Source organism: Nelumbo nucifera, chromosome 4, assembly GCF_055504915.1.
Source record: "Nelumbo nucifera cultivar China Antique chromosome 4, China Antique-T2T, whole genome shotgun sequence".
Taxonomy (NCBI): domain Eukaryota; kingdom Viridiplantae; phylum Streptophyta; class Magnoliopsida; order Proteales; family Nelumbonaceae; genus Nelumbo; species Nelumbo nucifera.
Genome location: NC_142652.1, coordinates 70,858,680 through 70,883,479, shown reverse-complemented (window position 1 = coordinate 70,883,479; position 24,800 = coordinate 70,858,680). Strand labels below are relative to the sequence as shown.

The 24,800-nt window shown below is 41.0% G+C and overlaps 1 non-coding gene across 1 annotated transcript; it reads right to left on the bottom strand.

Annotated features, from left to right (window-relative positions):
- Positions 1-22,928: 22,928 nt before the first annotated feature.
- Positions 22,929-23,035, bottom strand: LOC148800702 (small nucleolar RNA R71). Its single transcript, XR_016071043.1, has one exon. It is a non-coding gene; the product is annotated as a small nucleolar RNA R71 (small nucleolar RNA).
- Positions 23,036-24,800: the final 1,765 nt, after the last annotated feature.

The following is a 24,800-nucleotide window of genomic DNA, read 5'->3' as shown; positions in this document are numbered from 1 at the left end:
GAGTATGTGTGTCTTCTAAAGGCTGCCGCCCCCTCCTTCCTTTGTAACCCTAAAAGATAAGCTCCTAATCCAATTAGGAGCTTCTGATCCAAATCATATTTGGATCAGACATCCCTTTAGGTGATAAGGATAAACCCTTATCTTATCTACAGATTATATCAGCCTTCTCCTAATCTCATTAGGAGGTTTCTAGATCTGAATCATATTCAGATCTAGACTCTCTGAGTGGATGGGGTTAAGACCCTATCCTATTTGCTAATCCATCTCAGAATTCGCCCATATTTAACTTATTAAGTTAGTCCAGTTCGAAATGGGCTTTAAGCCCATTAAGCTTATGTGCTCACTTAGCCTTCCTAACTTTTGCTCGGTTGGGCTTCCTTGTATGGCGTAGGACCCAAGCATTGACCTACACATCGACCACATGGGTTCGGCCCAGCCTTTGTTACAAGGCCTGGCCGAATACACTGCTATGGATAGTACACCCCCTAAAACCCATCAAATGGGCTCTATGGGCCCAACACTTACCCTAAGTGGTCCCTGGGCCGAGCCACCTTGTAACACCCAGGGACTGTGCGCAGATGCAAGATTAGCTCATCAGGTATTACCCTCAATTGTTAAAGAATGGTAGGATCCATCTAATGGACGCCATGAAGGTTGCGGAATGGGTGGGCGAATTTCAAAAACTTTTCTACCTTCTTCCAACTGGGAATCATATTCCCTAAATTTAGAATACAATATTCAAGGATCCTATTTGAACCATAATCGAACCAGATATGAACCAAAAAGAAAAGGGAGGAGTTATACCTGATCCAGTGAAACAGTATCTCCGAAAGTTGGTGTTTACGCACAAAGAAGACACCAAGATCCGCTCCTGTTGAAGATGACACAGCTATTTGTGGAACGGAACCAGCAGAGTGCGTCCTACACACTGGATCCTTCACAAGAATCCTCTGGAAACTCTGAGCACCGAATCTTTTTTCAGTCTTTTCTGCAAGACTGATGTCAAGATTTAATTTCTTGATTTCTTTCTACTGCAAAGATCAAATCTTGCCAGAAGGAATGGCGGCGACTGGAGGAGAACTCCTGGGATGAAGATGGCTGAATTGCTTCTCTTCTCTCTGGAGTGTGAATGAGATCTAATCTCAATTCGCTGGATGCTTTCTTCCTTACTCAAAACCCCCTTGTTCGAAATCTAATGTTTTTCTCTTAGGGTTTTTCCTCCTTTCTTCTTGATTAAGAAACCCCTAATTAGGAGTTAACCCAATCCAAATCAGTATTTGGATAGGGGATGATCTTAATCCTATCTACAGATTAAGTTAGCTTACTCCTGATCTTATCAGGAGGTTACCAGATTCAAATCTGATTTGAATTTGGTCTCCCAGAGTGGATAAGGTTAAAAGGCCCTATCCTTTTGCTAACAATAATCTCAGATACGCCCCATAGATGGGTGATCATATCAGCCCAACTCGAAATGGGCTTTTGGCCCATTAAATGTTCAATGCTTAACTAGTTTCCAATCTACTACCTAGTTGGGCTTCTTTATATGGTGTGGGACTGAAGCATTGATCTACACACCAGCCACATGGGTTTGTCCCAGCCTTTATTACAAACCCCAGCCGAATTCACTGAAAAGCTCAGTAAACCCCTGAGCCCATCACATGGACCCTATGGGCCCAACACTTACATTAAGTGGTCCCTGGGCCAAGCCATCTTATAAAAACCTAGGGACTGTGCGCAGGGGCAAGATTAGCCCATCAGGTACTATCCTAAATGGTCTTACACTTAACCTCTCAGCCCTTAATGATCAAGCACTGCCCGACAAGAGAGGACCTCTCCCTCGGCTGCAAGGAACAGTGTCGCACTCTCTACTCACATGGATCCAGGGAATTAAAACCATTTGCAAACATTTTGAAACTGTACATATACATATATATATATTTTAATTTTGCAAAACAAAATTCCAACGATTGAAATCAACTGCCGGCAGTTTGGTTTCCATCAGAGAGAGTGCCTTCCCGATCATTACCTTTGTCCGACAAAGGGGCTGATCTTGTCACTTTGATCACCCACTCGGATGAATTCTCAGACTGTCCCAACATACCCAGGTTTTGATCCCCGCTAAGGATCTCACTAATTGGCATATCATAGACAGCCTGATTTGACACCTAGTGAAGTGTCATACTCGAGTCTAGGGTTTAGGTGTAACTTTCTAGTTTTGCCCATCTGTCTCCAAGGTCCCGGGCAACAATGGAAATCTGGTTTGGTTCAAGGATTCGAGTAATCCCATACTACATGTGCCTTGGGTCTTACCCTGGTGGCCGAGATAGGCCATCCCAACACTTGGTGGCACACCAGCATTAGCCTTGGCAGGATAAATCTCCCTAGACTAATCCAATGGCTGTGAACATTTAAAACTAACACGAGTCTCTATAAGTGTCCAGTTTTAGGGTCTTACGTAGAATTATACCAAACAACATGAATCAAACATGCACTTTATTTATTTACACTAAATGTCAAAAGTACATCAAATCTGATTGAAGCTAAGGGCAGACAAAACTATCTAACAAATGGTCTTACACTTAACCTCTCAGCCCATAATGATCAAACACTGCCCGACAAGAGAGGACCTCTCCCTCGGCTGCAAGGAACAGTGTTGCACTCTCTGCTTATATGGATCCCGGGAATTGAAACCTTTTGCAAATATTTTAGAAACCATACTATATATACTTTTATATCTCATATAAAATATATTTTGCAAAAACAAATCTCAACGACTGAAATTGGTTGCCGGTAGTCTTGGTTTCCATCAGGGAGAGTGCACTCCTGATCATTACCTTTGTCCAACAAAGGGGCTGATCCTGTCACTATGATCACCCACTCAGATGAATTATCAGACTGTCCCAACATACCCAGATTTTGACCCCCGCTAAGGATCTCACTGATTGGTACATCAAAGACAGCCCAATCCGACACCTAGTGCAGTATCATAATCGAGTGTAGGGGTCGGGTGCAACTTTCCAGTTTTGCCCATTAATCTCCAAGGTCAAGGGAAACACTGGAAATCTGGTACAGTTGAAAGATTCAATTAATTCTACACTGTATGTGCCTAGGGTCTCACCCTGGTAGCTGAGACAGGCCACCCCAACCGACTTGGTGGCACAATAGTGTCAGCCTTATCAGGATAGGTCTCCCCAGACCGACCCATTGGCTGTGAACATTCTAAAATAACACGAGTCTCATTAGGTGTCCAGTTTAAGGGTATTATACAGAAACATACCAAGGGAACATGAATCAAATTTGCACTTTTATTCATTTACAGTAAACTCATAAAGTACATCATTTTGATTGAAGCTAAGGGCATAAAAACTGTCCAACAGGCACCACCAGTTCGGTTTTCTCTGTGAGGGAAAGATCAAGAAAGAGTTCTTAATATCAGTCTTTGCGGAAAGGCTGATTTAGTTTGGTGCTCATTGTTTCCAGAGGATTCTTGTGAAGGATTCAGTGCGTTGGACACACTCTGCTGGTTCTGTTCCATAGTTGTTGTGTCATCTTCAGTAAGAGCAGATCTTGGTGTCTTCTTTGGGCATGAACACCAACTTTGGGAGATATTATTTATCTGGATCAGGTATAACCACTCCCTTCTCTTTTGGTTCAAATCTGGTTTGGTTTGGTTCAAGTAGGATCCTTGAATACGATTCTAAAATCAGGGAATGCGATTCATAATTGGAAGGTAGGTAGGAAATTTTTGAAATTCGCCCACCCATTCCGCAACAGTTTTGGCATCCATACGATGGATCCTACCATCCCTTTCAGTGGTATCAGAGCCACAGGTTCGAATCTTGAACAAAAAGATCAGATCAGAACCTGCACAATTCAGTAGAAGTTGTTCTATCCGGGTATTGCGCTGTTTGCTATTTTATTTCAAGAAACTGTTTCTTGTTGAGGGCAATTGATCTGAAATTATTTATTGTTAAATCAGAAATTTATTTAGAATTCTTCTTTATTTATTTCTTGATTTAATGGACTATTCGTACCTGGAGATCAAAGTGCAAAATTGGCGCAGATTGACTGTGCATTCTCTTTTTGTAATTTCTATTCAATTCGGTCTGTAAAATAATTTTTTTTTTATTTTTCTAGACTGAATGTATAGGATTCAATCAAGGATGTAATTAATTAATAGAAATAGGATTTCTGTTTTATTTTATTTTCTTGATTGAAGAAGGCGGCAGCACTGGAGATTTGTAGATGGAGGGATCGCATTCTGTGTTTTGCAGTTTATGAAACTGCAACCCTAACGACTAACCTCTGTTTTGCAGGTGGTGCGAACAGTCCATGACTGATTTATGATTGTCTAAAATCAGAATTATTAATTTCAGATCTTTCCTGAATTAACTCTTGAATTGAAAATCAGTTTTGGACCATCTCGGACCAGATTGGACTAAATCTGTTTGGACTGAATCTAGGGTTCGAAAAGGGACTATTTTCAGTCCAAATTTGTCACACTTTCAAGCCCAAATCTCTTGTTCATTTGCAGGGATGAATTCGGCCCAACCTGTAAAGCCCAGTTTTAAAGAGTTAAAACTGCAAAAGCCCACTTTTGTGAGAAAAGCCCATATACCTAGATGATATTAATTGTTAAAATTGTGTTTTGTTGGGCTGATTAATGGGCTTTACAGCTAGTGTTTGATTGGATCAATTCTTCTATATCATGTGATGTGTGGATGTTTTATGTGCTGCGACCATGGGCCAAAAGTTCTTGGCCCATGATGATTCGTTAGTGGCTCTTATGCACACCATGGCTGAATGCACATCATTGCCATGCTGTCCCCTAAGGTCATTGGATGACCCCCTCCTTGCATGGTGGGCCCCACAACCCTAAAAAGTGGCGTGTGCGGAAATCCTAGCCGTTTTAGGCCCACCAGAAATCTGACTTTATGAAAGTCAGTGAGAGCCACTTTGGTTTGACCTAAATTAGAACTAGGGCGTAATTTTGTTCCCTCCGGTAATATGAGTGAATGTGATAGGGAGATCAATATGATGGACTCTCTAAAGGCCTTCCATCATTAGCATGAAGATGGGTCCTTCAGTAATGAGGAAAGGCACCATAAAATTGGGCTATCCATTTGCTGTTGGGAACTCTCTCATGGTACCTTGGCCTTCCATCATTAGCACTAGAAAATGGGAACTCTCTCACGGTACCTTGGCGTAGCCTGAATATGATGGGTGAGCACTCACTGAACAGAAAGGTTTACCTGAAAACGGAGCTAAACCTTGTCTGACAGAGGCCAAAGAGAAACTCACATGATGACTGGATGTGATCCATCGCAGAAAGGTGGTGGGGTTATGCAGCTGAAACAGTTGGCTTCACGCATCCTATGTGATTTCCCACATTTCAAGAGACACTTCACTGCCTCCGTCACTGAGATCAGAGGGAAATCTCAGAGAGGAACAAATGGAAATGGAACATAGATTAAAAGCCATATCTATGTAGGTAACATGAATCAAACTAAAGGTTGTGGACTAACATTTTGTTGTTTTACCAGAAAATGGCAAACGGACAATTTGCTAAGTTGCTTGATGACAACAAGCTTAAGAGACCCAATTATGCCAACTGGTACAGAAACCTTATGCTGGTCCTGGCTTCAAAAAAACTAGATAAGGTGGCTAAAAATCCTGATCTGGATCATCCGAAGGACAGGATAAAAAGTCCCTGGCCCGCTGCTATATCATAGCCTCTTTGGACAATCCAATACAGAGGCAGTTCGATCATATCAAACTCGCTAAAGACATATTGGATAGTCAGAAGACTATATACGAAGAGCAGAATCGTTTTACTCGACGAAAGGTCTTGAAATAGTTCATGACCGTGCAGATGACTAAGGGGCAACAAGTGCATGACCATTGTCTTCAGATGATGGGCTACATAAACGATTTGGAGGCCCTTGGTTCCGGGCTAGATCTGGTCACACAGATTGATGCTATTCTCAACTCTCTACCTCCGTCCTTCAACCCGTTCATTATGAATTACAATATGAACAAGCTGAATGTCAGTGCCCAAGAGCTCAACAATATGTTGCAAAGACCTGAGGAATTAATAAGGATGGATTAGCCGATAGCCATGCTTGTTGAAGCTGGAAAATCTGGCAAGAAGAGGAAGGCAAACAGAAAGCCCAAGAAGAAGGCCACCAAATCTAAGAAACAAAAGAAAGACATGGCATCTGATGCCTGTCACTTCTGCAAACAGGCCGGCCACTGGAAGAGGAATTGTCCTGCCTACCTAGAATCTAAGAAAGGTACTTTCGAAACTTGTGTCATGGAAACTAATTTATTAGTGACTTCTGTGTCCTGGTGTGTTGACTCTGAGGCTTCAACTCATGCGTGTAACTCACTGCAGAGGTTCAAAGTAAGCAGAAGGCTGAGTGAAGGAGAGGTGACACTTTACTTGGGGACTTCTGCAAGTGTTGCAGCTACGGCGATAGGAACCGTAGAATTAAATTTTAGAGAAGGGATTCTTGTACTGAAAGACTGTCTTTATGTACAAAATCTAAGAAGAAATTTAATTTCTCTTTCTAAAATGTGTGTGGATGGATATACTGTTTCTTTTAGTAATGTGATTACTATCAAAAGGAACAACAAATTCATTGCATGTGGGGAACTGGAGAACGGTCTCTATGTTCTACATCATTCTCTAGAAACTAACTTAACCGAAACTACATCGGTCGAAATCCCTAAGAAAAAAAATCATGACATAGTCAGTCCCACGTTCCTGTGGCATTACCGACTTGGCCACATTGGTATTGACCGAATCCCAAGATTGGTAAAGGATGGTCCTTTGAGTTTTCTAACAGTAGAAAACCTTCCCACTTGTGAGCCTTGCCTTAGAAAAAAGATGACAAAGCAGCCATTTAACGGTAAGCCTGAAAGATGTACAGACACACTTGACCTCATACATACCGATGTATGTGGTCCCCTGAGTGTCAAGACTCGTAACCAACACGTGTACTTTATCACCTTCACCGATGATTTTTCATGATATGATTACGTGTACCTAATGAGACAGAAGTCTGAATCCTTTGAAAAGTTCAAGGAGTTCAGACAAGAAGTCGAGAAACAGTTAGGGAGAGAAATTATGGCCCTTCGATCAGATTGAGGTGGCAAGTATCTCTCTGACGAATTCAAGGACTACTTGAAGGCCTATGGGATTATCTCACAGTTAGCTCCTCCTGCAACTCCCCAGCTTAACGGTGTTTCAGAGAGGAGGAATAAGACATTGTTAGACATGGTCTAGTCACTTCTCACACGCTCGGAATTGCCCACATCCTTTTGGGAATATGCATTAGAGACCGAAATTTATGTGCTGAATGGGGTTCCAACCAAATCGGTTCTAAAACCTCCATACAAACTATGGACCAGAAAGAAACCAAGTGTCAGACACTTGAAGATTGGGGGTTGTCCTACGCATGTTAAAAGAACGAATGCGGACAAGTTGGAATCCAAAACCAGTCGTTGCCTATTTGTAGGATACCCAAAGGATTTAGTGGGTTATCTTTTCTATGACCCAAGTGAGCAGAAAGTGTTCTGTAGTCGAAATGTCCTGTTCTTAGAGATAGATTATATCTTGGACACTCATCGTCAGGAAATAGTTCTTGATGAGGAGAGCTCAGGAGTAGTGGGAGATGTCCCGCAAGTTCCAGGTAGTGACAAACCTAGAAGATCCACCCGGGTATCCAGACCACCAGTCTGTTATGGTTATGACCAGGATAGTTACCTGGTGGAAGCCTTGACTAGTGAGGAGAGGATCCCGTGACTTACGCAAAAGCTATGTTGGACATAGATTCCCAGAAGTGGGTGGAGGCCATGAGAGCTGAGATGGACTCGATGGAGGCCAATGGAGTCTGGACTCTAGTAGATCCGCCCTCTGGGGTAAACGGAATTGGTTGCAAATCGATCTATAAGAGGAAGAAGGGCCCCGATGGTAACATTGAGACCTACAAAGCTCGTTTGGTGGTGAAAGGGTGTACTCAAAAAGAAGGCATCGACTACATGTAGCAGCCGCAAGGCTTCATTGTTGCTAGTCAGGAACACATGGTATGTAAACTTAATAGATCCATATATGGACTTAAGCAAGCTTCTAGGAGTTGGAACATCCGTTTTGGCTCAACCGTCAAATCGTTTGACTTTGAGTAGAATCCGGATGATTCCTGTGTTTATAGGAAGTCCAGTGGGGATAAGGTCACCTTCTTGGTGTTGTATGTGGACGATATCCTACTCATTGGGAATGATGTAGGAATGTTGACTTCGGTCAAGGTATGACTTTTGCAACAATTCTCCGTGAAAGATCTTGGAGAAGCTTCCTATATACTAGGTCTTCGACTTTATAGAGATAGGTCAAAGTAGATAATTGGATTATCCCAGTCTACTTACATTGACAAAATTGTCAAAAGGTACAACATGGAGAACTCCAAGAAAGGAAACGTTCCTTTCAGGCATGGAGTCACTCTCTCCAAGAAGATGTCTCTCAAGACTTCTGAGGAGATTGAGGGCATGAAAGATGTCCCCTATGCCTTAGCCGTAGGGAGCATCATGTATGGCATGCTGTGCACTCACCCTAACAATGCTCAGGCGGTGAGTGTCGTAAGTAGGTTCCAGGCCAACCCAGGGCAGGAGCATTGGACTACTGTGAAGAACATACTTAAATACCTTCGAAGGACAAAAGAGTTTTGTTTTGTATTCGATGGTAGTTCACTACAAATTCTGGGGTATACTGATGCCGAATTCTAGTCGGATTCAGATGATAGAAAGTCTACATCTGGGTATGTTTTCATGATAGGATCGTGTGCTGTTTGCTGGAAAAGCAGCAAACAGGGGTCCATGGCAAACTCCACAACCGAAGCCGAGTTCATTGCCACAAGTGAAGTTGCCAAGGAAGCCGAGTGGATGAAGAAGTTCGTTCACAAATTAGAAGTGGTTCCGTCCAACACATCAACCACCCTGTTGTTGTGTGACAAAAATGGGGCAATCGCCCAGGCTAAGGAGCCTCGGGCCCACTCGAAGTCAAAGCACATCGAGAGGAAGTACCATGTACTGCGAGAGATCGTTGGTAAAGGGGACGTCCTGATTCAGAATGTAGCGTCAGTGGATAATGTGACAGACCCATTAACTAAGCCACTCACACAGAAGGTGTTTGAGAAACTCGTGGAAAGTATAGGGCTCCGGCTTGTACCAGATTGGACCTAAGTGCAAGTGGGAGTTGTTGGACAGTTTTTGTATGCCCTTAGCTTCAATTAGTTCTGATGTACTTTTGATATTTAATGTAAATAAATAAAGTACATGTTTGATTCATGTTGTGTGGTATGCTTCTATGTAAGACCCTAAAACTGGACACTTAATGAGACTTGTGTTGATTTTAAATGTTCACAGCCATTGGATAAGTTTGGGGAGATTTATCCTACCATTCTTTCAAATACACCAGGATGCAGAAGTAACCAACAGATTGGTTTCTATGACACAAGATTCGAAATTACCTTGCATTGATTCCAGGTATTGAGGACAGTGTTGGACAGTTTTTGTATGCCCTTAGCTTCAATCAGATTTGATGTACTTTTGATATTTAATGTAAATAAATAAAGTACATGTTTGATTCATGTTGTGTGGTATACTTCTGTGTAAGACCCTAAAACTGGACACTTAATGAGACTTGTGTTGGTTTTAAATGTTCCCAGCCATTGGATAAGTCTGGGGAGATTTATCCTGCCAAGGTTGACACTGGTGTGCTGCCAACTATTGGGGTGGCTTGTCTCAGCTGCTAGGGTGAGACCCAAGGCACACGCAGTGTAGCATCACTTGAACCCTTGAACCGGACCAGATTTCCAGTATTCCCCTGGACCTTGGAGATTGATGGGCAAAATTGGAAAGTTACACCTGACCACTAGACCCGATTATGGTACTGCACTAGGTGTCGGATTAGGCTGTCTTTGATATGTCAATAAGTGAGATCCTTAGCAGGGGTCAAAACCTAGGTATGTTGGAACAATCTGAGTGGGTGATCATAGTGACAGAATCAACCCCTTTGTCGGACAAAGGTAATGATCGGGAATGCACTCTCTCTGATGGAAACCAAACTGCTGGCAGTTGATTTTAATCGTTGGAATTTGTTTTGCAAAATTTATATATATGATATATAGATATGTATGGTTTCAGAATGTTTGCAAATGGTTTTAATTCCCAGGATCCATGTGAGTAGAAAGTGCAGCACTGTTCCTTGCAACCGAGGGAGAGGTCCTCTCTTGTCAGGTAGTGCTTGATCATTATGGGCTGAGAGCTTAAATGTAAGGCCATTTAGGATAATACCTGATGGGCTAATCTTGCATCTGCCCACAATCCCTGAGTTTTTATATGATGACTTGGCCTAGGGACCACTTAGTGTAATTGTTGAGCCCATATGGTCCATGTGATGGGCTCAGGGGGTTCACTGGGCTTCCCAGTGAATTCGGCTAGGCCTTGTAATAGAGGTTGGGCCGAACCCATGTGGCTGGTGTGTAGATCAATGCTTGGGTCCCTCGTCATAAAAAGAAGCCCAACTGGGTAGCAGTTTGGAAGACTATTGAGCACTTGATTCTTATTGGGCCTAAAGCCCATTTCGAACTGGGCTGATTTGATCAGTCACTAAAAAGTGGGGCGTATCGGAGATTAGGATGAGCCCAAAAGCTTATCTAGTCTACAGATAAGATTAAGAAGAGTCCTAATCCAAATATAGATTTTGATAAGGGGAACTCCTGATATGATCAGGAGGTTTTCTTAATCATTAAGCAAGTGGAGGAAACCCTATTCGAATTACAAGAATTCGCACCCAAGGGATTTCGCAGAGAACACACCAGCATTCTGAAGATTAGATCTCATAAACCCTAGAGGAGAAAAGCAGTTCGCCACTTTCTTCTCTAGTTCTCTTCTCCATCAGCTACCACCAACCACCACCAGTTCGGTTTTCTCTATGAGGGAAAGATCAAGAAAGAGTTCTTGATATCAGTCTTTGCTGAAAGGTTGATTCAGTTCGGTGCTCAATGTTTCCAGAGGATTCTTGTGAAGGATTCAGTGTGTAGGACGCACTCTGCTGGTTTTGTTCCATAGTTTCTGTGTCATCTTCAGCAGGAGCAGATCTTGGTGTCTTCTTTGGGCGTGAACACCAACTTTGGGAGATATTATTTCTCTGGATCAGGTATAATCACTTCCTTCTCTTTTGGTTCAAATCTGGTTTGGTTTGGTTCAAGTAGGATCCTTGAATACGATTCTAAAATTTGGGAATGCGATTCCTAGTTGGAAGGTAGGTAAGAAATTTTTGAAATTTGCCCACCCATTCCGCAACAGTTTTGGCATCCATACAATAGATCCTACCATCCCTTTCAATTCGATGGGTGATGTTGTATTTCTTAAATAAAGCCTCTACCACCCGGTTACAAAAATGAGTGCATTGGTCACTTATAATTTCTCTTGGCATACCAAACCCGGAAAAGATATGGGACATGACAAAATCTATAAAAACTTTAGCATGTTCAATCCGGGTAGCTTTAACTTCTACCCACTTTGAAACATAATCCACAGCTAGAAGAATGTAAGCATTACCAAAAGAAGAAGGAAATGGGCCCATAAAATCTATACCCCATACATCAAATATTTCACATACAAGTATGGGGGTAAGCGGCATTTGATCTCTATGGCTTAAATTGCCCGTCTTTTGGCAATGTTCACATGCCTTGCAGAACATATATGCATCACAAAACAAAGTAGGCTAAAATAATCCACTTTCCAACACCTTACGTGTTGTTCTTTTTAGACCGAAATGGCCCCCACAGGCATATGAGTGGCAAAATTGAAGAATGGAAGGGATTTCGGTTTCAGACATGCATCTTCGAATAATTTGGTTAGAGCAGGGTTTCCAGAAATACGGGTCATCCCAAATGTAGTATTTAGCATCACTCTTTACCTTATCCTTTTGGGCTCTTGATAACTCTCCTGGTATGGTTCTAGTAACTAAATAGTTAACAATGTCAGTGTACCATGGAGTTTCTTCTTGAATTGTAAAAAGATGCTCATCTGGGAATTCATCTTTCAAAGGTGTTGCCTCTACGCTAGTGGTCAGTCTACTTTGATGATCTGCAACCAAATTCTCTACACCCTTCTTGTCACGAATTTCTAAATTGAATTCTTGTAGCTGAAGAATCCAACGGATGAACCTTGGTTTTGCTTCCTTCTTGGTTAGCAGGTACTTTAGGGCATACATCTTTGGAACATGGCGGGAGCATTGCAGAGACCAAATGGCATGCGGCGGTAAGCAAATGTAGCAAATGGACATGTGAAGGTAGTCTTCTCCTGGTCTTCTGGCACAATTGGGATTTGATGAAAACCTGAATAACCATCAAGACAACAATAGTGAGTTTTACCAGCTAATCTTTCAAGCATTTGACCGATAAAAGGAAGCGGGAATTGATCTTTTCTAGTTAATGAATTTAGCTTCCGGTAATCTATACAAACCCGCCACCCATTTTGAACTTGGGTGGGCACTAGCCCACCTGCAATGGGCTTACCCACTTACTGTCCGAAATTGGATAGATTATTCTGACATCTAGAAGATTTAGAACTTCTTTCTTTACCACCTCCATCATAGGAGGGTTTAATCGGCGTTGAGCTCCTACTGCAGGTTTATAGTCTTCCTCCAATAGTATTTTGTGCATGCATGTAGATGGACTTATCCCCTTGATATCAGCTATAGTCCATCCAATCGCCTCTTTGCACTCCTTGAGTGCTCGAATCAGCTTTCTCTCTTCTAATGCATCATGTTTGGAGGAGATTATTATAGGAAGTGTCTCCTCCTCTCCAAGGAACATATACTTCAGGTGCTTTGGTAATGATTTCAACTCCAATTGTGGTGCCTGCACAATAGATGGAAGGACTTTTGTGTGAGCTGAAGGTAAACTAAAAAAAGACACATTACGAGTTATAGTTTTAAGAGATTCCAGCTCAAAAGTTGAATTTTGCAATTCAGGATTCAGCACAAACTCCTTTTCTGCTTTTTGTTATCCTTTACAATCAAAACCATTGTTAAGTGCAACCTTCAACGCATCTTCATCATCCAACTCAAAAGTTTGCTGCACTAAAGAGTCAATAATTGTTAGACAGTTTTGTATGCCCTTAGCTGCAATCAGTTTTGATGTACTTTTGACATTTAGTGTAAATGAAAAAAGTGCATGTTTGATTCATATTGTGTGGTATGTTTCTGTGTAAGACCCTTAAACTAGACACTTAATGAGACTTGTGTTAGTTTAGAATGTTCACAGCCATTGGATAAGTCTAGGGAGATTAATCCGGCCAAGGCTGGCACTGGTGTGCTGCCAAGTGTTGGGTAGCTTGTCTCAGCTGCCAGGGTGAGACCCAAAGCACATGCAGTGTAGGATTATTTGAATCTTTGAACCGGAGCAGATTTCCAATATTGCCCTAGACCATGGAGATTGATGGGCAATACTGGAAAGTTACACTTGACCCCTAGACTCGATTATGATACTGCACTGGGTGTTGGATTGGGCTGTCTTTGATATGCCAATCAGTGAGATCCTTAGCGGGGGTCAAAACCTGGGTATGTTGGGATAGTCTAAGAAATCATCTGAGTGGGTGATCATAGTGACAGGATCAGCCCCTTTGTCGAACAAAGGTAATGATCGGGGATGCACTCTCTCTGATGGAAAGCAAACTGCCCGCAGTTGATTTCAATCATTGGAATTTTGTTTTGCAAAATTTATATATATGATATATAGATATGTAGGGTTTCAAAAGGTTTGCAAATGGTTTTAATTCCTGGGATCCATGTGAGTAGAGAGTGCAACACTGTTCCTTGCAGCCAAGGGAGAGGTCCTCTCTTGTCGGACAGTGTGATCATTATGGGCTGAGAGGTTGAGTGTAAGGCCATTTAGGGTTATACCTGATGGGATAATCTTGCATCTGCCCACTGTCCCTGGGTTTTTATAAGGTGGCTTGACCCAAGGACCACTTAGTGTAAGTGTTGGGCCCATTGAGTCCATGTGATGGGCTCAAGGGGTTCACTGGGTTTTCCAGTGAATTCGGCTAGGCCTTGTAACAAAGGGTGGGCCAAACCCATGTGGCTGATGTGTAGATCAATGCTTGGGTCCCTCGCCATACAAAGAAGCCCAACTAGGCAGCAGTTTGGAGGCCTATTGAGCACTTAATACGTATTGGGCCTAAAGCCCATTTCGAACTGGGCTGATTTGATCAGTCACTTAAAGGGGCGGATCTGAGATTAGGTTAAGCCAAAAAGGATTGGGTCTTGACCCTATCTACTTATAGAGACCAAATTCAAATTAGGATTTGAATATGGTAATCTCCTGATAAGATTAGGAGTGGGCTGATCTAATCTGCAGATAAGATTAAGAAGACTCCTTATCCAAATACAGATTTGGACTAGGATAACTCCTAATGAGATTAGGAGGTTTCTTAATCACAAAGAGAGGAGGAGAAAACCATAAGTTGAATTACAAGAATTCGATCCATAGGGAATTTGCAGAACACACTCTGCTTCTTGAGATAGGATCTCAGAAACCCTAGAGAACAAAAGTAGTTCGCCATCTTCTTCTCTAGTCTTCTCCTCCAGCAGCCGCCGCCATCTACTGCCAGTTCGAGTTCTCTGTGAAGGAAGATCAAGAAAAGTTCTTGATCTTGTGTGGTGATCTCTGCTTCCATCAAGTTCTTGAGAAGAACCTAGTTCGTGGGACGAACACTGCTGGTTCTCCTCCATCATCGATGTGTCATCTTCAGTGGGAGCAGTTCTTGGGATTTTCTTTGCGCGTGAACACCAACGTTGGGAGTTACTGCTTCTCTGGATCAGGTATATCCCTTCCCTTCTCTTGTGGTTCAGATTTGGTTCAGTTTTTATTCAAGTTAGATCCTTGAATACTGTATTCTAAATTCAGGGAATATGATTCCCAGTTGGAAGAATGGCAAGAAATTTTTGAAATTTGCCCACCCATTCCACAACCTTTTTGGCATCCATATGATGGATCTTACCATTCTCTAAGTGGTATCAGAGCCATAGGTTCGAATCTTGAATCAAATAAAATCAGATCTGGACCTACGCAAATGGGCAGAAGGTGTTCTACCCGGATTTGTGCAGATTGTTTTATTTCTAGAAAATTTGTTTCTGGATGCGGGGCGATTGATCTAAAATTAATTTTTAAATCTGAAATTGATTTAGAATTGTTCTTTATTTATTTCTTGATTTCTTGGGCTGTTCGTACTTGGAGATCGAGATGTAGATTTGGCACAGAATGTTTGCGCATTCTTTTTGCAGTTTCTATTCATTCGGTCTATAAATAATTTTTTTTTCTAGACTGAATGAATAGGATTCAATCAAGTTGTAATTAATTAATAGAAATTAGGTTTTCTATTTTTTTTGTCTTGATTGAAGTTGGCGGCGGTGCTGGAGGTTCATAAGATGTCGTTGCTGCAATCTGCGTTTTGTAGTTTATGAAACTGCAACCCTACATTCTAACTTCTGTTTTGCAGGTGGATTTGGTACGAACAGTCCCTTGTCTGATTTGTGCTTGTCTATAATCAGAATTATTAATTTCAGATCTTTCTTGAATTGAAAATTAGTTTCAGACCATTTCAGACCAGATTGGACGAAAACTGTTTGGACCGAATCTATGGTTCAAAGGAGACTGTTTTTAGTCCTGATTTCTCCCACTTTCAGGTCTGAAACTGATGTTTAATTGCAAGAATTAATTCGACCCAACCTATGAAGCCGAGTTTTAAAGAGTTAAAACTGCAAAAGCCTACATTTGTGTGAAAGCTATATGGGCCGAACTGCTAACTACTAACCAGCCCATATACCTAGATAATGTTAATTGTTAATATTATGGACTTTTGATGGGCTTGTTAATGGGCTTTACAACAAGTGATTGATTGGATCAATTCTTCCAATTCATTTGATGTGTGGATGTTTGATGTGCTACGACCATGGGGCATAAGCACTTGGCCCATGATGATGCGATAGTGGCTCTTACGCACACCATGGCTGAATGCACATCATTGCCATGGTGTCCCTTGCGGTCAATGGATGACCCCTCCCTTCATGGTGGGCCCCCCAACCCTGAAAGGGGTCGCGTGTGGAAACCCTAGCCGAATTGGGCCACCAGAAATCTGACTTTATGAAAGTCAATGGGAGCCACTTTGGTTTGACCTAAATTAACTAGGGCGTTATTTTTTTTCCCTCTAGCAAATATGAGTGCATGTAACAGGGAGATTCATGTGATGAACTCTCTAAAGGTCTTCCATCATTAGCACAATGATGGGTCCTTCAGTAATGAGGAAACGCACCATAAAATTGGGCTATCCATTTGCTGTTGGATTTGTCAGAGTGTTTCATAAGATGATAAGGGCATCATAGACCGATGTGGGAGGGGTTTCACCAGAAAATGGGAACTCTCTCATGGTACCTTGGCATGACCTGAATATGATGGGTGAGCACTCACTAGACAAAAAAGATTTACCCTAAAATGGCTATGAACCTTGTTTGATAGAGGCCAAAGGGAAAACTCATACGAAGAGTGGATGTGATCCTTCACAAAAAGGTGGTGGGTTATGCAGCTGAAACAGTTGGCTTCATGCACCCTATGTGATTTCCCACATTTCCAGAGACATTTTGCCGTCCTTGTCACTAAGATGGGAGGGAAATCTCAAAGATGAACAAATGGAAATGGAACATAGATTAAAAGCCATATCAATGTAGGTAACATGAATCAAACTAAGGTTGTGGACTAACATTTTGTTGTTTTACCAGAAAATGGCAAACGGTCAATTTGCAAAGCTTCTCGACGATAATAAGCTTAAGGGCCCAAACTATGCCGACTGGTACAGAAACCTTATGCTGGTCCTGAGTTTAGATAAGTTGGATAAAGTGGTAAAGAATCCTGCACCGGATCGTGCGGGAGATAGGGCTTCAGAAGCTTGCAGGAGGGAATACCAAGAGTGGGAGGAGAAAAACTCCCTACCCTGCTGCTATATCATAGCCTCTTTAGATAATCCAATATAGAGGCAGTTCGATCAAACTCGCCAAAGAAATATTGGATAGTCTAAAAACTATGTACAAAGAGCAGAACCGTTCTACTCGCCAAAAGGTCCTGAAGTAGTTCATGACCACGCAGATGACCAAGGGGCAGCAAGTTCATGACCATTGTCTCTGGATGATGGGTTACATAAATGAGCTGGAGGCCCTTAGGTCCGGGCTAGATCCGGTCACACAGATAGATGCCATTCTTAACTCCTTGTCTCCGTCCTTCAATCCGTTCATTATGAACTATAATATGAACAAGATGAATGTCAGCGTTCAAGAGCTCAGCAACATGTTGCAACGAGCTGAGGAACTGATTAGGAAGGATGAGTCGATAGCCATGCTTGTTAAAGCTTGCAATTCTGGCAAGAAGAGGAGGGCAAAGAGGAAGCCCCAGAAAAAAACCACTAAATCTAAGAAACAAATGAAAGACAAGTCATCCGATGCCTATCACTTTTGCAAGCAGGCCGGCCACTAGAAGAGGAACTGTCCTACCCTACTTGGAATCTAAGAAAGGTAATTTCGAAACTTGTGTCATAGAGACTAATCTGTTAGCTGCTTCTGTGTCTTGGTGTGTTGACTCCGGGGCTTCAACTTATGCATGTAATTCACTACAAGGGTTCAAAGTAAGCAGAAGGCTGAGTGAAGGAGAAGTGACACTTTACTTGGGGACTTCTGCAAGTGTTGCAACTACGGCAATAGGAATCATAGAATTAGTCTTTAGAGAAGAAATGCTTGTACTTAAGGATTGTGTTTATGTACAAAACTTAAGAAGAAATTTGATTTTTGTTTCTAAACTGTGTGTTGATGGATATACTGTCTGTTTTAGTAATATGATTACTATTAAAAGGAACAATAAATTCATCGCATGCAGGGAACTGGAGAACGGTCTCTATGTTCTACATCCTTCTCTAGAAACTAACTTAACCGAAACTACGTCGGTCGAAATACCTAAGAAAAGGACTCGTGATATAGTTAGTCCCACGTGCCTGTGGCATTACCGACTTGGCCATATCATAATTGACCGAATCATAAGGCTGGTAAAGGATGGTCCTTTGGATTTTCTAACCGTAGAAGATCTTCCCATTTGTGATCCTTGCTGACGGGTTGTCGAAGCCCTCAAAATTAGTGCTAGTCCCAAAATAAAATTTTTGTAGTAAAATTGGTACTAAGTCGAATCCCACAGGGAGCTAAATAATAATCTCTCAACCGAATGAATAATATAATGGAGTGAGAGAATTAAATAATTTAAAATTTTAAAAGAACAAAAAAGCAAATAGCAACGAACAAACAAGAGAAATCAGTCTTACCGAATTCTGATTCAAGGGTTCGGATTGATCAATTGGTCATCAATCATAGGTAGACTTCGGCAGTCTTGCAATTCAATCATTTAACCTTAGATTTATTAGGGTAGCCATAATAAACCTTGTGTTTTCCTAAATCAGCTGACCAAACCTAGCATTTGATCAACACTTATCACAAATCAACTGGGTACGATAGCGTTCCATATCAATTAGAGATAGCATTAAACTTTGTGAAAACAGTTAAACCAAAATAACAATAATTGAGATAGCTGCAATTATTGAATCTTGTTCCATCAATTCCCTTTAGGTTAAAACATGTCAATACATTGGTCAAAGGCTGTCACGAACAATTGACCCAGAAAGATATTAACCTAATTGCTACTTGTACCACTATTCGTGACAATTACGGATCACCAAACCATGGATAGCAGTAGGAAAATCAATATTAATTAATTTGTCAGACTAATTAACATTAACATCTGATGAGAGTAGAATTTGTCATATTTTTATCCCCGATTATTCTGTCTTTTATACTAAATTAGCATCTAATTGGACTCATATTTCTTGTATTTTAGTCCAGGGTATGAAAGAAGGCATCAAGAGAAAAAGAAAGACAAATCGGATGATTTTTCACAGTTTCGACATCGTTCAGTGATTTGGGCCTAACTCGCATCTTCAAACTCAGAATGGGCTGATTAAAGATCCACTGGAAAGATACGAAAAAAAGCCACAACTTTCATGTTTTGGGCTGTCGCAGATTCGGCCTACATAGAAGTCAATTCCGGGCCTGAAGTCGCAGAAAATTCACAGGAAGGCCCAATCCGCAGCTGAAGCCCAACTCGCAAAAAAGCCTGACTGAAGCCCAATTCACAAAGGATGTCTATTACGAATCCAAGAACAAGAAACTAAGAAGAATCCTTCTAGATTTAAATTCTTGATGTAATCTTAGAGTGATAAAATGATTGAGTTCAAGAGATAAAGAGATAGGATTAGAATTAGGATAGGACTTTCTATTTCCTATAAAAATCAACTTCAAGAGAAAGTAGGAGACCACCCCCTCCCCTTTAATCTATATAAAGGAGGGGCAGACCAGCTTTAGGTATCACTTGATCACTGAATCATTCTACTTCTGATTTGAATCAAGGAGCAAGGAGCAATCAGTCAAGAAGGGTTCAAGAAAGGTTCAAGAATTCAAGAAACTTCAAGAAGAGGAGATCTCAGCACCATGGACGAATTCAAGAGTTCTTTCTTCCCCTTTCTTTGTTTTAATTATTCCATTATGAACTGATTTGTTTCTTGCTAAGGCTGTGGAAAGCCTAACCATGTTAATGAATATATTTTTATCTTCTTGATTTATCCATGATTGTGATTTCCATATAGTCTATGAATTATTGTGCTTAATGCAATTAAGAGCTTGGCCACCTCTTAATTGATTTGGGTTATGTGAATGAATTGAGAGAGGAACTCACATAATTGACAGAATAATTCATAGTGTGAATTGAATGGTATATAGAGATATATATACATGATTCATCTGAATTTAATGGTTTTCTTGGACTTAATGCACTTCCATCTTGAGAGCTCTACTCGAGAGATCGAAGGGTTACCTGATGGGCGTAGGTTTAGTATATCTCGAGAGAGAATATTAAATAAATTTGTTAAAATCTCAGCTTATGGGAATAACAATTAGTCTTGGATAATTGGACCCATCAATATTCATTACATTGGTTAGGTGGACCTAAAGTCCTAGCGATTCCATCATTTGCATATCCGATTAGTGATCACCCTTGTTTTCTTTGTTCCAGTCTTTATTTTTACTAGTTCTTGTTTCCTCAATTCTAAATTTTGACTGTCCAAATAATTAGGGAAGACTGTGATTCTAATACTTATTTTGTTAAATCCCCGTGGGAACGATATTATTATACTACTTGATAACTAGTGCACTTGATAGGGTTATATATTTATAGCTATCAAGTTTTTGGCACCGTTGCTGGGGGTTTAATCCTAAAATAATATTAGAATTTGTAACCTTGATTAATTTGGACCTTTTATTTTTGTTTTCTTTTTATTATTTTATTTTCCTTTTATTTCTTTTTATTTCTGTTTTTATTTTTATTTTTATTTGTTTGTTCGAATTCTTGTTAGTTCAGAATTACTAGTGCATGACACGCACTAGATAGGAAGGATTAGTTGAATTCGATCCTGAGATTAAAAGGACCCATCGTTTGATGGAGCGACATCCTGAAGGGATGAGAGATCCATCCTATGGACGCCCAAAGATTGCGGAATAAGGGGCGAATTTCAAAAATTTTTCTCTCCCTTCAACTGGGAATCGTATTCCCTATTTAGAAAATCATATTTTCAAGGATCAATCTTGAACCATAAACTAAACCAGATCTGAACCAAAAAATGGGAGAGGAATATACCTGATACAGAGATGTAATATCTCCCAATGGAGGTGTTCACGCCCAAGGAAGAATCCAAAGACTGCTCCCACTGAAGATGGCGCAGTGCAGGGTGGAGCAGAATCAGCAACGTTCTTCCAAAAGAACTTGACCCTTCTTAAGGATCAACTGGATGACTTGAGTACAGCTCCAACCAATCTTTTCCCTAAAAGATTGAAATCAAGATCCAATCTTGATTGCTCCCAAGAACTGGAGATCGAACTGAAGGAATGGCAAAAGCAGGAAGGTGGCGGCAGGAGAGAATTCGCAGTATGCAGGAAATCTCTCAATCTCTCTTTCTTCAAAGAGAAGAATGCTATGGATGTTGTTGTGTAGTAGGCTGCCGCCCCCTTCCCCTTTTATAATCTCAAAAGGGATCAGCTCCTAATCAGATTAGGAGCTGCTAATCCAAATCATATTTGGGTTAGAAGTCCCTTAGTGATAAGGGATAACCCTTATCTTATCTGCAGATAAGATCAGCTGTCTCCTAATCTAATTAGTAGGTTTCCAGATCTAAATCCCATTTAGATCTTGGACTCTCTGAGTGGATAGGGTCTAAGCCCAATCCTTTCAGCTGACCCTCTTTAGAATTCGCCCCCTTTAAATGACTGATCAAATCAGCCCAGTTCGAAATGGGCTTAAGGCCCATTTAATGTTATGTACTCAAAAGACTTCCAAATGGCTGCCCAGTTGGGCTTCCTTGTATGGCGTGGGACCCAAGCATTGATCTACACATCAGCCACATGGGTTCGGCCCAGCCTTTGTTACAAGGCCTGGCCGAATACACTGTTAATGACAGTGCACCCCCTGAAACCCATCAAATGGGCTCTATAGGCCCAACACTTACACTAAGTGGTCCCTGGGCCAAGCCACCTTGTAACACCCAGGGACTGTGGGCAGATGCAAGATTAGCCCATTAGGTATTATCCTCAATGGTCTTACACTTAACCTCTCAGCCCATAATGATCATACACTGCCCGACAAGAGAGGACCTCTCCCTCGGCTGCAAGGAACAGTGCTGCACTCTCCACTTATATGGATCCCGGGAATTAAAACCTTTTGCAAACATTTTAGAAACCATAATATATATATACTTTTATATCTGATATAAAATATATTTTGCAAAAACAAATCTCAACGGTTGAAATCAGCTGCCGGCAGTCTTGGTTTCCATCAGTGAGAGTGCATCCCCGATCATTACCTTTGTCCGACAAAGGGGCTGATCCTGTCACTATGATCACCCACTCAGATGAATTCTCGGACTGTCCCAACATACCTAGGTTTTGACCCCCGCTAAGGATCTCATTGATTGGTACATCAAAGACAGCCCAATCCGACACCTAGTGCAGTATCATAATCGAGTCTAGGGGTCGGGTGTAACTTTCCAGTTTTGCCCATCAATCTCCAAGGTCTAGGGCAATACTGGAAATCTGGTCCAGTTCATAGGTTCAATGAATCCTGCACTGTATGTGCCTAGGGTCTCACCCTGGCAGCTGAGACAGGCCACCCCAACCGACTTGGTGGCACCACAGTGTCAGCCTTGTCAAGATAGGTCTCCCCAGACCGACCCACTGGCTGTGAACATTCTAAGCTAACACGAGTCTCATTAAGTGTCCAGTTTAAGGGTATTACACAGAAACATACCAAGGGAACATGAATCAAATATGTTTCTTTATTTATTTACAATAAACTCATAAAGTACATCTTTCTGATTGAAGCTAAGGGCATACAAAACTGTCTAACACATCCAGCATTTGCAAGCCTACCATCCATGCCAATAATTTTGAAATAAAGCCTACAATAATTCAAATGATCCAAACTAGTATTCAGTTTAGTGGGTTACCAAGTGATGACCCTAATGCATACATCGTTAACTTCCTTGAAATATGTGATACATTTAAACACAATGGAGTTAGTGATGATGCTATTAGGATTAGATTATTTCCTTTTTCATTGCGTGATAGAGCTAAAGATTGGCTCAACTCACTCCCTGCAGAAAGTATCACCACTTGGAATGATTTAACCCAGAAATTTTTGGCTAAATATTTCCCACCCTCCAAAACAGCAAAATTAATTAATGATATTACTACTTTTGCTCAATTTGAGAGGGAGTCCCTGTATGAAGCATGGGAAAGATTCAAGGAGATTCTTAGGAGGTGTCCTCACCATGGGATACCAATTTGCGACAAATACAAACCTTTTATAATGGTATTACCCCCTCTAATAGATCCATTATTGATGCAGCCATAGGTGGTACAATCATGAGGAGATGGCATCAAACAGCTACCAGTGGAGCAATGACCAAACCAATCAGAGGGGAGTACACCACATTGATTCCTTTGCATCCCTATTTGCACAAATTGCCAACCTAAATAAGAGACTGGATAATTTTAGTATTGCAGCCATTAGTACACCATCTAGCATCTCATGCGATTTATGTGGACAAATAGGACATGCCAATTCTGATTGTCAATTAAATAGTCCTTTTATTTCCCATGAGAATGCTAATTTTATCTCTCATGCTGGTAGGACAAATTACAACCCATATTCAAATACATACAACCTAGGGTGGAGGAGTCATCCCAACTTCTCTTGGAGCAACAATCATCAAAAGGCACACATGAGATTCCAACCACAACCGCCCCCACAAGAAAAAAAGAGTAATTTGGAAGAGATGATTTCTAAGTTCATCAATGCTACTGAAGCAAGATTCCAAAGCCATGAAGCATCGATTAAGAACTTAGAAGTTCAAATGGGGCAGGTTGTGAGCATGTTATCAGAGAGGAAAGAAGAAAGGCTGCCCAGCAACAGAGAAAAGAATCCCAAAGAGCATGTGAACGCCATAACCTTAAGAAGCGGGAAGACAACCGGCGAAGCCCCAGAAAATGACAAGAAAGCTGAAATGGCCGATTTACAAAAGGAGAATGACAGAAGCACCCCTAAACTGAATTTACATGAAATTAAACTTCCTATCCCCTACCCTGGAAGAGTCTTGAATGCTAAATTAGATAGTCAATTTGAGAAATTTTTGGAAGTGTTTAAAAAGATCCATATTAACCTTCCTCTTCTTGATGTATTGTCACAGATGCCGAGGTATAAAAAATTCCTAAAGGAGATGATGTCTAATAAAAGAATGTGGGAGGATGGTGAGATGGTAAACTAAACGAAGAATGTTCAACCATTCTTCAAAAGAAATTGCCCCCAAAGCTTAAGGATCTAGGGAGTTTTCTATACCTTGCACCATAGGGAATACTGAATTTGAAAAAGCTTTATGTGATTTAGGTGCTAGTATAAATTTAATGCCTTATTCTATTTTTGAAAAACTTGGACTGCATGAACTAACATCTACAACTATTATCTTGCAATTAGCTGATAGAAACATTAAATATCCTAGGGGAATAGTAGAAGATGTTTTGGTCAAAGTGGGCAATTTTATTATTCCTGTCGATTTCATTGTGTTGGGTATGGAGGAAGATAGGACAATGCCTCTGATTTTAGGGAGACCTTTTCTTGCTACTGGTGATGCTTTAATTGAAGTGCGAAAAGGTCTACTTACCCTTAGAATCAATGGTGAAGAAGTGGTGTTCAATGTATTTAAAACCATGGAACATCCCAACACAATTGAACATGAAATTTATGCAATCGATAGCATTAATGTTGGTGCAATTGAAGTAGATACATCTAAATCAGAAGACATGCTGAAAGTTGGGCTTAACAATAGTCCTAATCAATTGCAACAAGCAGAGCAGAAGTGGACGAATGGGGACATGAGGATTGGCGATTTAAGATTATTCCTTGACAAGTTAAAAAGGAAAAGAAGTGGACGAATGGGAGGAGCATTAATACTGGATCAAGGCATGCGGGAGAACAAATACCCTATTGAGAGAAATCCAAAACAAATCTTTAGTTAATTTGTTCTTGTTTTAAGTTTGTTTTGAG